This window comes from Entelurus aequoreus, linkage group LG04, assembly GCF_033978785.1.
Source record: "Entelurus aequoreus isolate RoL-2023_Sb linkage group LG04, RoL_Eaeq_v1.1, whole genome shotgun sequence".
NCBI classification, from domain to species: domain Eukaryota; kingdom Metazoa; phylum Chordata; class Actinopteri; order Syngnathiformes; family Syngnathidae; genus Entelurus; species Entelurus aequoreus.
The window spans coordinates 29,626,696-29,641,004 of NC_084734.1; positions in this window are offsets into that span (position 1 = coordinate 29,626,696).

The window sequence follows — 14,309 nt, forward strand, 5'->3', positions numbered from 1 at the left end:
ATTCCATAGTATTGGAGCCCGAATAGAAAACGCTCTATAGCCCGCAGACTTTTTTTGGGCTCTGGGAATCACTAATAAGCCGGAGTTCTTTGAACGCAGATTTCTTGCCGGGACATATGGTACAATACAATCGTCAAGATAGGCAGGAGCTTGACCGTGTAGTATTTTATACGTAAGTAGTAAAACCTTAAAGTCGCATCTTAGGTGCACAGGAAGCCAGTGCAAGTGAGCCAGTATAGGCGTAATATGATCAAACTTTCTTGTTTTTGTCAAAAGTCTAGCAGCCGCATTTTGTACCATCTGTAATCTTTTAATGCTAGACATAGGGAGGCCCGAAAATAAAACGTTACAGTAATCGAGACGAGATGTAACGAACGCATGGATAATGATCTCAGCATCGCTTGTGGACAAAATGGAACGAATTTTAGCGATATTACGGAGATGAAAGAAGGCCGTTTTAGTAACACTCCTAATGTGTGACTCAAACGAGAGAGTTGGGTCGAAGATAATACCCAGATTCTTTACCGAGTCGCCTTGTTTAATTGTTTGGTTGTCAAATGTTAAGGTGGTATTATTAAATAGATGTTGGTGTTGAGCAGGACCGATAATCAGCATTTCCGTTTTCTTAGCGTTGAGTTGCAAAAAGTTAGCGGACATCCATTGTTTAATTTCATTAAGACACGCCTCCAGTAGTAGTGTGTACTCTCAAAGTTTACTGCAGAAGCAAAGCACTGCATGAAACAGACACACAGACACGCAGAAGCAAACGCGGGCACACAATCGCACGCACACACACACGCACACAAACACACACGCTCACACACACTTGCGGCAGCAAACAGAGCATCTCTAATGCACTCTATAAAATGCAGAGACAATGTGAGTTTTTATAGCCTGGATAAATCAATCTGCTTCATTAAAAGTCTGCATCTGATGGGGGTAGGCCGCTGGGCTATTCAGCCATATAATGAAGAGGGCCGTTTCAAGAGCCCAAAGGATCAGGGGCCGGACATCGAAATGTGGATGTTTCGTCAGAGGGTGCCTCCACAGGTTATATTTCTTTGAGACTGCATTTACTTAATTGCAAAGTAAACACAATGGCTACCACACTTTTATTATGCCCTCGCTACTCGTTTTCAGATGTGCAGCTTGTTAAAAGCATGAAGAAACAGAAGCTCCAGTTTTTGTTGAGGATTGATGTTCTTTCTTTTGAATGATTTTCCTTCCTTTGTTTTATTTCTTTACCCCTTCTTCCTTCATTTAGATTTGTTAGACTGAAAATATAACATAAAAAAACCTTAAAAAAAAGTATAACATCCATTGTGTATTTTAAATAAATAATGTCCATTGTGTATTTTGCATGAATAAAATAGAACGTTTAGTGTTAATATAACTACAAATGTTGACACATGTAGAAATGACACAACATTCACACACCAAACATTGTATGGGACTTATCACTATTAACATTGTGGCCCTCTACTGGTCAAATCTAGCACTACATGTATTGAAGAAGGTTTGATCGTTACTCTCAGACAAAGAAACAACACGACCACGAATACCAAAGTCAGCAATTTGAATACAAAACAAACTAAATATATTTATGCACAAATTATATCTACTTACAAAGGTTTCACCAAGTTTGGTGATGAAGCTTACTCACTGGAATTTCTACCATCGTTGCCGCTTGTCTGGATCAATTTGTCCGTCGCTTAAAAGGTCCTACAGAAAACAATGACTCGCACTTCAATCTTTGTTGTCCAGTTGTTGTTAAAAGTTAGATTTTTTTCAATTTATTTAGATTTTTTTTTCCAGGGTTGAATGAGTAGTCTTCTTCTACTCACCCCACTGCTGCTTCACTGTTGCCCCTTGCAGGGCTACGGGAGTACTGCATACATGATCAACACTAGTTTGAATGGTTTCATCAAGCCTATTTGGGTGACTTTCAGCAGGCCAAATGACATTTTTTGGCGGGCCTGAAATGGCCTGCAGGCCGCAAGTTGACTAGACCTGGGGTAGGAGGTCAGGGGGTCCACTCACCACAACATAAAAGCAGGATCATCATGGTTACTTTTCTTTATTCGTGGCATGAAATCAGTGTGTCGCTGTCCGTATAACTTGTTCATTGCTGTTCAGTCAAAGTTGAGACAAAATGGACTACTTTTATCCTGAAATAACACGCACCAGTGGACCAGGCTAGGCACCTGAGCACAAGCTGTTTGGGGAGGAAGGATTTGCATACACAAGAAATAATAACATAATAGAGTATGTGCGAAAAGGTTGGGAAGAGGTCTTATATTGTAGACTATAGCAGAAATAAGGCGGACGGTTCTATAGAGCGATAAAAACAAAAACTGGCAACTGTTGGGGTTTTTTCCTACCGCTGTCAACCGGTTAAATTCTGATAACATTTCTCTAAAATGTTGTGCAATTCTGGAATGGGACTCTTGTAAATCTCTGCAATATGGTAACGTGCGATATTTCTGAATGTGAGGACTGTTTTTATTACTATATATCAGGGTTGTACGGTATACCGGTACTGGTATAGTATCGCGGTACTAATGAATCAAAAACGGTACCGTACTCTGTTTGAAAAGTACCGGTTCCCGGGCATGACAGTGTGTCGTCACATCATGACATTGCTGGTTTTACGAGCAGAGGAGCATGTTCGGCAGTGCACAATCACAGAGTACTTACAAGCAGACACATTGTGTAGACAGAAAAGGGAGAACGGACGCATTTTGGCTTGAAAACTAAAGATAAAGGTGAAGTTATAACTCTGAAAAGCCCTCAGGAAGAGGTGCTTTAAGACATGGCTAACTAGCTAGCGGTAAACGTCCATTCGCAGTTGGCAGTGTTTTAGCTACTTTTAAATCACTAATCCTCACCTCTTGGGCAACGAATAAAGTAAGTTTCTTACAAGTATCATCCCTGCAGGACAAGGAATAGCTAAACATGCTTCACTACACACCGTAGTAGGATACAATAACTAACCGCTAACAGCAAACTAGTACACTGAATGTATACAAATGCCATGGTTGGATCTACACCTGACATACACTGTAATGATACCAAGTACAGAAGTGTATCTAGCCGATACTATTATCTTTTTTCCTTTTTTAAAAGTTGATATTATGTTAATAAACTCAGTAAATACATCCCTGGACACATGAGGACTTTGAATATGACCAATCTATGATCCTGTAACGACTTGTATCAGATCGATACCTACATTTGTGGTATCATCCAAAACTAATGTAAAGTATCCAAACAACAGAAGAATAAGTGATTATTACATTTTAAAAGAAGTGTAACTAGAACATGTTGAAAGAGAAAGTAAGCAGATATTAAAAGGAAATGAACAAGTGGATTAATAATATTTTTTTACAGTTTGTCCCTTATAATGTTGACAAAATAATAGAATGATAAATGACACAATATGTTACTGCATATGTCAGCAGACTAATTAGGAGCCTTTGTTTGTTTACTTACTAATAAAAGACAAGTTGTTTAGTATGTTCACTATTTTATTTAAGGACAAAATTGTTCTTCGATTGCAATAAGAAACATATGTTTAATGTACCATAAGATTTTTTGTTAAAATAAAGCCAATAATGACAATTTTTGTGGTTCCCTTTATTTAAAAGAGTACCGAAAAGTATCGAAATACATTTGATTGATTGATTGATTGAGACTTTTATTAGTAGGTTGCACAGTGAAGTACATATTCCGTACAATTGACCACTAAATGGTAACACCCGAATAAGTTTTTCAACTTGTTTAAGTCGGGGTCCACTTAAATTGATTCATGATACAGATATATACTATCATATATACTATCATCATAATACAGTCATCACACAAGATAATCACATTGAATTATTTACATTATTTACAATCAGGGGTGTGGAGGGGGGGGGGGGTAGGATATGGACAGCAAGTAGTGGACATAGAGAGAGAGAGAGAGAGAGAGAGAGAGAGAGAGAGCGAGAGATCAGAAGGCATAAGAAAAAGTATCTGCATTTGATTGTTTACATTTGATTATTAGATTATTTGATTATTTTGGTACCGGCACTAAAATATTGGTATCGGGACAAAACTACTATATATATTTTAGGTATTTTTTTTTTTTGCACTGATGGATGGAACCTAATTTTGTCGTTAACTGTACCGCCAATGACAGTAAAGGGGTTCTATTCTATTCTGTTCTATATCAATCTGGAAAGAGACATTCATGTTTTTTGATGTAGTGAAAACAAAAACCTACTCCCTGTGTGTCTGGGACACTTTTATTTGAGATCATTTCATTGTGTGTGTGTGCATACCTTTGGAATGACACGTCATTTAGACGTTTGAAGGTGCCGTAAACGTTACTGGCGGTACTGGCAGTAGACGGTGCTTGGCAGAACTCAATTGGATTTACTCGTTAGGCTGAAAAAGAAATGTGCTGTGGTCAGCACTAATTTTGTCCTGCTAGACTTGAATATGAATCAAGTCATGGGGGAGAACAACAGCCATAAAAGCCACGTCCAATGGAAAATGTCTGTTCTTTCCAACACGGTGCTGCGTTCCAGTACCAGGCCGTGAAAACCCAAGCATGTCCCATGACCCATTGCCAGTACTACCTAACAACCCAATGTTTATTTACATGGCTTTCAATATCTAATACTTGTTCCATTGCCAGTACATTCTACTTGGTAACACAATACTGATGACTTGAAATGTCTGATGCTCATTTGTTATTTGTCTCATTCATTGTCGAGCAACGTTCTCTGATGACGCACAGGTAGAACGGATGTGGGCGTTCACACAGCTGGAAGCAAATTATTTGACACAATGGTTTGTTAACTTTTAAGATCAGAGGAAAATTGGGCCTGGCGGAGAACGTGGCGGGCAACATGTAACACAGTCGGTGCAGCTGGCTTACCTGTGTTCTTGATATGTGGCCAGAAATAAATAGAAAAAACCTGGTAGTTGAAAGACATTTTCAAAACAAGCACTTTGCAATGTGCCTTATGACTCGTCTTTATGATAGTGTTGCAATCATGAAGCTGGACAAATTATGGGCCTGATTTACTAAAGGTTTGCGTGTACTAAAACCAGTGGTGGGCCTTCTCTGCTGGCATAACATAACCAGAACCCATGATCATAATTAAAGATAACATATTTTTTTAATTTACTTTCTCTAAATATCTAAAATTATTCATTAGGGGCGTGGCCTGCGGACCTGCAGCGAAGCGGGGTGTGCCAGGACCAGCTTCGAGATCAGTGGCAGGTGCGTAGATGACACAGCTAAGAGTGTTTGTCAGATCACCTGTCGCTCTGTTAAAAGCAGCAGTCGGGAAGGAGAGAGAGAGTTGTTGTTGTTGACAGCCCTTTGAAACACTTGTGATTTAGGGCTATATAAATAAACATTGATTGATTGATTGATTGATGGTGGGGCACGAACACGAAACGAACGAGAGTGAGAGCGAAAACTGGCAAGACCTGATGGCGGAAAAGGACAAGAAGAAACGATTATTGCAAAATAAATCATTGTTCTTAACCATGAACGAGGCTGTCATGTCCGTTCTTGGTGGTCCAACGAACCCGGAGGAGCAAGAGCCCCACAATGTCATATTATGCTCATTCCAGTGCTGTTGTTTTTAGGTTAGAGTTTGTATCCAATCAGGTAGCTTATGTTGCCATGCTGTACCAAATCTGGCCGGGGCCTTCAGAATCAACAATGCGGGCGTCCGTGCACTGTAAGTGAACGGGCACATACAGTTTATAGACAATTGCCATAGCCAATCCGATCATGAGTTGTTGTCAGTAAGGCCTTCTAGATGGCCTCACGTTGAATGTAACATTTACACGTCCTGTGATTGGTTACACACCGGGATCGTTAGCGGATGAATTTGAGAACACATACAGTTGATAGACAGTTGCGATAGGCAATCAGATCACCAGTTGTTGACAGTAGCCTATCTAGGTAGCCTGATGTTAACGAGACTGTGATTGGATACTCCCTTGTCATTCCAAAGTGAGTATCCAATCACACGTTTCAATTTAGCAGGAAGCAGGAAGTGTTGTGCCATAGCCATACCGGGCTAGAAGAGAAGGAGAACAAAACGTTGATTAGGTGGCAGATATATATTTGCAAAGCCATTTTCAAGAAGGATATTTAAAGAGAAACTACATCTTGTGAACAACCCCGGAAGCTAGCTCAGCTTTTCTGGCAATGAAATGGGGAAATGCCCGCCACTTCCACTCGAATCACTACAAGGGATACTAGTGGCTTATATGGTGTCGAATGGGCTCTACAAATTGTGAGTTCAAATGTTTTATCTTTTCACTTTTAATATGTTTTTTGCCATTTTAATTTTGACAGTACCACATAAGATATGTTTTAATTGCTAATGCGGCTTAATTGATTTTTAAATGCGCCAGAAAATAACCCTTTTTGCACATTGTTGATGTGTTTCAATGCACAGTAGTCCGTAAATGGGTTCCTGTATAGCAGGGGTGTCCAAACTTTTTCCACTGAGGGCCGTACACGGAAAAGTTTAAGCATGCGGAGGCCATTTTGATATTTTTCATTTTCAAACCTTAACAATTTTTAAAAAATTTTTCAACCTTTAGGGCTCCCGGGGACTATAAAGGGTCTCAGTCATTAAACTGTTAAAAATAAGTCAAATTATTATTATTATTTTTTATTTAACGCTTACAGTAAATCTCTATATCAACTTGAGGTTGATATAAAGTTTAAAAAAAAAAGGTTTTCTGTCAAAGACAACTTTTTTTTTTATAGTAAAACTGAAATATGCAGTATTTAGTAATTAGAGCCTTAAAAGATAAATAATGCAGGACACCATTGAGTTTAAGTCTTTAATATTTTTGAGTAATCACAGTGAAAAGTTAAATAAAATCCTACTATATATATTTGGGATCCAAAAGGTCCCCCACTCATAAATTGATAAATTTTTATTAGGTTTTTTTTACTTTTAACACTTAAATTACGAAATCAACTTCAGATATATCTGTCGATTTTACGTTTGAACTATTATTTTGCTTGTTTTATGCTCTTTTGTCAAATAAAACTTTGATGTTTTTATATGGCAACCACACAATATATGCAATATTTTTTCCACATAAAACATTTTAAAGTGATATTTTTTAAGTAATAATTCATTATAACCTAGATTTGTAGTCTTTTTTATTTTTTAGCAATGGCAAAAAAAAGAAAAAGAAACAAAGACAAAAGAAAAAAAAACAGCCTGCATGGCAGCTTTGTGTCAACATTCAAAAATGTTGTTTCCATGACTTTTGTCCGAAAAATTCCTTCGAAAAAACTTTCCCAATCAGTCTTTCTTTGCATTGGACTTGCATCCGCCCCAATACATTCTTGGCAGCGTCATGTTCGTAGCGCAATCTAAGAGAATTTCGTGATGCTGTCTGCTATTTAACAACATCCTAGCCATTAAAGACGTAATATTTGTCATCTGTAGGGGTAATACTCGAAACCGGTTTTCCCGGTTGTTCGATAAGAAAAGAACCGAGTCCTCGGACTCGAATCCCTTTTTGAGAACCGGTACCCGTTATCGAGACCACTATAGTAAAGAAAAAGAGTTGGTTCTTTATTCGAATCCCTGGGAACGAATCCCGTCCCGACCAGGAATGCCCCTTGAGACATCACAAGAACTCAGTCATTAGGCGCAGATAGGGAAAGCAGGAAAAACAATGGACCAGAAAAAGCGCTCCAAGGTGTAATAAAGTTAAAAACAAAAGGTATAATCCAATGAATAACTTTACTGAGAGATTTGAGCAGGGTACAAACACATGACGAACACTTTTACGACCAACCGGAAACATAACAACCAGGCTAGCAACGCACCTCCTTTACGGCAGCTGTCGCAACGTTCTTAAAGCAACCGCAGCACATACATATATACAACACATCTCCCTTTTGTAACTTTTGTTTTTCTTTCCTTGTAAACAAAACAAAATCACACTGTATATGTGTTGTCTGTCTAATTATAAATATTGCAGACGAGGCATATTGGCTGAGTTCTTGACGTTTACTTTCACAGCGTGCTCATAACCTCATTCTTAGCTGCCGGGTGACGACATGCAACAACACTTTTCAGGGCTACCGCGCATGCTCGTCACTCCCGTTGCATGCTGGGTAGTGTAGTTGTTATATTCCCTAGCTCATAACATAACATCACATCTATCTATCTATCTACCCTATAAAGAAATAATGTTAACTCAATAAAGTGTATTTCTTTTTTTAGCTTTAACTTTTCATTTTTTAGCACTGTAACCACATTTGCAAACAACTTTTCTCTTCATAGAATTTTCTTTCAATAAAGAAATAAAGTGCAAAAATGTCAAAGCATCATAACAAACAGTTATGTCAAATAGCAGCAGAAGTGCACTTTTTGGAGAGCTATATTATTTTAAGTTTTGTGCCCAAGGGACTGATTTTATTCAACACTATATTATTATTTATACACCTATAGTGATCACAGAGACAGGTTGTTTTTGTGTTACTGTATATATTTGTTTTTATGAAAAATCCCACTTAATATACTTTGGGTAACAACAGTCAATATTTATTTATTTTATTTTATTTTTTTAGGGGGGTAACACTCAATATTTATTTATTTATTAGATTTAATTTTTTTCTTATATAATAAAAGTGAGCTTTTGTTAAATCAATTTTTTTTTTTTTTTCATATACAACAACCTATCTGGACTCGATAAGAGAATCGATAAGGAATCGGTTCGATAAGAGGATTCGATAATAGGCCCGAACTCGATAATTTCTTATCAAACATCATCCCTAGTCATCTGTGCCAATATTACAGCGGACATCACTTAAAACAAGTTGTAAGGATCCGCACTTTGCTAGTGTGACGTCAGAGATCACCCGGAAAAGGAATTCATTTATCCGGCTAAAACGAAATAAGCACCCCCCAGGGTACAGGAAGCAAATGGTGTATGACCAATAATCGCATTAGAGAGTGCATGGACACTTGGACTTCACATGTAGGTGAGAAAATACAAAAAAACTAACTATTTGAGAAATCAGACTAATTTAGTGCAGGGAAACTTAGCGACAGACATACACACACACACACATGGACGAGGTGAGTAAGTAGGCAAACCAAATTCAATGATTTGTGTGTCAGCAAAATAACATTTACATTTCCATTAAAAATTGCAGTACAAACTTCCAGCTAGGAACTCGGAAATTCCGACTTCCCAGTACAATTGGAACGCGCCATAAAAGTCCAGACGGCAAATGAGTTGCGCATGCACAAGGCCACTGCAATTGCCGGCGTGTGAGGGTCTCCGCTCTGCTCACGCTGCAGCAGCACCAGCTGACTACCTGTGACTGGTTTGGAACAGGGGAGGGGTCACGCAAGGCCCTATAACCACGACCCATCAGGAGCAAGGGTGAAGTGTCTTGCTCAAGGACACAACGGACGTGACTAGGTTGGTAGAAGGTGAGGATCGAACCAGGAACCCCCTCAGGTTGCTGGCATGGCCACACTCTCAACCGCACCACGCCGTCCCAAGTTCAGAGTAGTTTATATAAATCAAGCTGATGATGCGTGGATGAGTGGTACAGTATATTTCTACATTGATACCATGTAAATAAACAGACGATAACAGGTCATAATTAGTTTACTAGAGGATAAATAGATGAAATACAAAGCAATTACAAAACCCAAAACCAGTGAAGTTGGCACGTGGTGTAAATCGTAAATAAAAACAGAATACAATGATTTGCAAATCCTTTTCAACTTATATTCAATTGAGTAGACTGCAAAGACAAGATACTTAATGTTGGAACTGAGAAACTTAATTTTTTTTGGCACATAATCATTAACTTAGAATTTACTGGCAGCAACACATTGCAAAAACGTTGTACAGGGGCATTTTTACCACTGTGTTACATGGCCTTTCCTTTTAACAACACTCAGTAAACGTTTGGGAACTGAGGAGACCAATTTTTGAAGCTTTTCAGGTGGAATTAATTCCCATTCTTGCTTAAAGTACAGCCAAAGTTATTCAATAGTGTCTGTTGTGGTATTTTATGCTTCATATTGCGCCACACATTTTCAATGGGAGACAGGTCTGGACTACAGGCAGGCCAGTCTAGTACCCGCACTCTTTTACTATGAAGCCACGCTGTTGTAACACGTGGAGAATGTGGCTTGGCATCATCTTGCTGAAATAAGCAGGGGCGTGCATGAAAATGACGTTGCTTGGATGGCAACATATATTGCTCCAAAACCTGAAAGTACCTTTCAGTATTAATGGTGCCTTCACAGATGTGTAAGTTACCCATGTCTTGGGCACTAATACACCCACACCCTCACAGATGCTGGCTTTTGAACTTTGTGCCTTTCCTGTTTGGTTCGGAGGACACGACGTCCACTGTTTCAAAAAACAATTTGAAATGTGGACTCATCAGACCACAGAACACTTTTACACTTTGCATCGGTCCATCTTAGATGAGCTCGGGCCCAGCAAAGCCGGCAGCGTTTCTGGGTGTTGTTGAGAAATGCCTTTCACTTTGCTTAGTAGTGTTTTAACTTGCACTTACAGATGTAGCGACAAACTGTAGTTACTGACAGTGGTTTTTTTAAATGTTCCTGAGCTCATGTGGTGATATCCTTTACACACTGATGTCGGTTTTTGATGCAGTACTGCCTGAGGGATCGAAGGTCAGGGGTTTAGCCGCTTACGTGCAGTGATTTTTCCAGATTCTCTGAACCTTTTGATTATATTACGGACCGTAGATGGTGAAATCCCTAAATTCCTTGCAATAACTCGTTGAGAAATGTTGTTCTTAAACTGTTCGACAATTTGCTCACGCATTTGTTCACAAAGTGGTGACCCTCGCCCCATCCTTGTTTGTGAATGACTGAGCATTTCATGGAAGCTGACTTTATACCCAATCATGGCCCCCACCTGTTCCCAATGAGCCTGTTCACCTGTGGGATGTTCCAAATAAGTGTTTGATGAGCATTCTTCAACTTTCCCAGTCTTTTTCCCACTTGTGCCAGCTTTTTTGAAACATGTTGCAGGCATCTAATTCCAAATGAGCTAATATTTGCAAAAAATAACAAAGTTTTCCAGTTTGAACATTAAGTATCTTGTCTTTGCAGTCTATTCAATTGAATATAAGTTGAAAAGGATTTGCAAATCATATATTCTGTTTTTATTTACGATTTACACAACGTGCCAACTTCACTGGTTTTGGGGTTTGTACGTTTAGGGCGGAGACGGCACCTGACTCACACGACTACAGTGTTATACCGGCAGCGTTTAACATCAATTTCATTCAGGTGAAAACTAAATGAGTTTGATTTATAATATTAACATTATGTTGACAGCACATTTCGGATCGGATCATGTTTAAAGTAAAAGGGGACTTTTTTGCGTTATGTTGTTGAATGTTGTAGCGGGCTGTGCATGACCAAAGATCGTATATTGAGAGAGGATGATCTACGCATGGTGATGTACAGCGCACACAATGTCCGAGTCAAATGTGACGCTATTGTACTTAGTATCATTACATGTGACTATTGTTGAAAGACATGTATTAGAATAAGTAAGCATATTGTTGCATGTTGTCTAAAATATTTATTGATATATTTAATCTCCTTAGTTTTAGTTTTTGCGGTGTTTAATGAAGATGTCAACAAAAATTAGGAATAAATTCACTTTATTAACACCAGTACGAAGCATGGACTCAATGACTGACCAGAAGTAGTTACAGCTGCTATCCAGGCTATTCATGGTCTTTTTATTAGCTCACTAACCCTACTTACGCTGGAAATGAGACAAGGCTCGCTAAATCGTTTTTTTCCCCCCTAAAACCATCATGACAATCATTGTGGCAGTTAATCATGTCGCACGTTCGCGCCATGTTTTTCACTTGTTAGGGAAAAGAACACAACTTTAGGACAGAGTCCTGCATTCAGCCGTGTAAATAAGCTATTCAGACTCCAGCAAGAACCATAATGCATTAAGTTCCCACGTCACACTTTGGAGCCCTATAAAAACAAATAAATAGAAAAGTGCATCCGGAAAGTATTCACAGTGCGACTTTTTCCACATTTTTGTTATACAACAGCCTTATTCCAAAATTGAATTAATTCATTTTTGTCCTCAGAGACATCTGTTAGAATGAAAGTTATCACACAACTCTTATGCTTAAAGGCCGTTGCTATAGTTATTCTCTAGTGCTCTTTTCTGCTTCGTGCAAGGGCACTTGTTATCTTCCACGGCATATGAGGGGTGGCCTCGCCGCATATGTTTTCTGTCTTTTAGCCCGCTAACAGCCAAGGACGTACCAGGACCTCAACGAAGATAAGGCGACAGCACGCAGACAAAGCAGAGACAAGGCAAAATCACAAGGCCCCCAGCACATTCCGTTCTGAATAATCCCGTATTGTGCGTGCTGAGCTGCTCGCATGATATGTGTGACCCCTCCCTTTAGAGCAGGGGTGTCCAAAGTGCGGCCCGGGGGCCATTTGCGGCCCGCCACACATTCTGGAAATGCTATTGCAAAAATTAAAAAAACATTTAAAAAAGTGGAATGAGGTGAAATCTAACTAGAAAAAGTTGCAATGTTGACACAAAGCTACCATGCATGCCTTTTTTTTTAATTTTGTCTAGCTTTCTTTTTTCTTTTTTTGCCATTGCTCAAAAAAAAAAAAATCAATGTTATAATGAATTATTGACCAATTCAAGGCTCCAATTATTTCAAATATTTCACTTTAAAATGTTTTATGTGGGAAATATTGCATATATTGTGTGGTTGCCATACAAAAACATCAACATTTTATTTGACAAAAGAGCATAAAACAAACAAAATAATAGTTCAAACGTAAAATCGACAGATATATCTGAAGGTGAGCTCGTAACTTAAGTGTTGAAAGTTTAAAAAAAAACTAATACAAATGTATCACTTTCTGAGTGGGGCACCTTTTGGATCCCAAATATATTTAATGGGATTTTATTTATCTTTTCACTGTGATTACTCAAAAATAATAATGAATTAAAATCAATGGTGTCCTGCATTGTTGATATTTTTAAGGCTCTAATTACTTCACATCAAACATTGCTTTCTGAATGTTTTGGGCAGTGGGGGAAATACTGCATATTTCAGTTTTATTATAAAAAAACTAAGTTGTCTTTGACAGAAAAGGCATAAAACCTTTTGGGTTTTTTAAACTTTATATCAACCTGAAGTTGATATACTGTACAGATTTACTGTAAGCGTTATATAAATAAAAAAATAATAATTTGACTTGTTTTTAACATTTTAATGACTTAGACCCTTTATGGTCCCCGGGAGCCCTAAAGGTAAAAAACAAACAAAATCCATATATTTTGTTATGGTTTGAAAATTAAAAATATCAAAATGGCCCCCGCATGCTTGAATTTTTCCGTGTGCGGCAGTCAGTGGAAAAAGTTTGGACACCCCTGCTTTAGAGGCAGCGTCAGCGATGTAACTAGGGAACTCCCAAACTGAATAAATAGAGGAGCGTGTGAGACTTTTCCTCAGAGCGTAGGATGAGACTGTAACTGAGTGTGCAGCTCCATGCATTCTCCACATGAGCTAAATTGATCTCTGTCTCTGCCTGATTCCTTGCTTCTTGTTCTGTTTAATAGATAGTTTGGTGCTTAAACCTGACAACATCCTAGATGAAAACCCTAATGCTTCTCATCCAACCTGACGGAGCTTAAAGGCCTTCTGAAACCCACTACTACCGACCACGCAGTCTGATAGTTTATATATCAATGATGAAATCTTAACATTGCAACACATGCCAGGGTAAACTTATAAAGTGCAATTTTAAATTTCACGGGAAACTTCCTCTTGAAAACGTCTAGGTATGATGACGTTTGCGCGTGACGTCAATGGTTGAAGCGGAAGTATGCGGACACATTGTATCCAATACAAACAGCTCTGTTTTCATCGCAAAATTCCACAGTGTTCTGGACATCTGTTTTGGTGAATCTTTTGCAATTTGTTTAATGAACAACGAAGACTGCAAAGAAGAAAGCTGTAGGTGGGATCGGTGTATTAGCGGACGGCTGCAGCAACACAACCAGGAGGACTTTGAGTTGGATAGCAGACGCGCTATCCGACGCTAGCCGACGCTAGCCGACGCTAGCCGCCGACCGCATCGATGATCGGGTGAAGTCCTTCGTCGCGCCGTCGATCGCTGGAACGCAGGTGAGCACGGGTGTTGATGAGCAGATGAGGGCTGGCGTAGGTGGAGCGCTAATGTTTTTAGCAT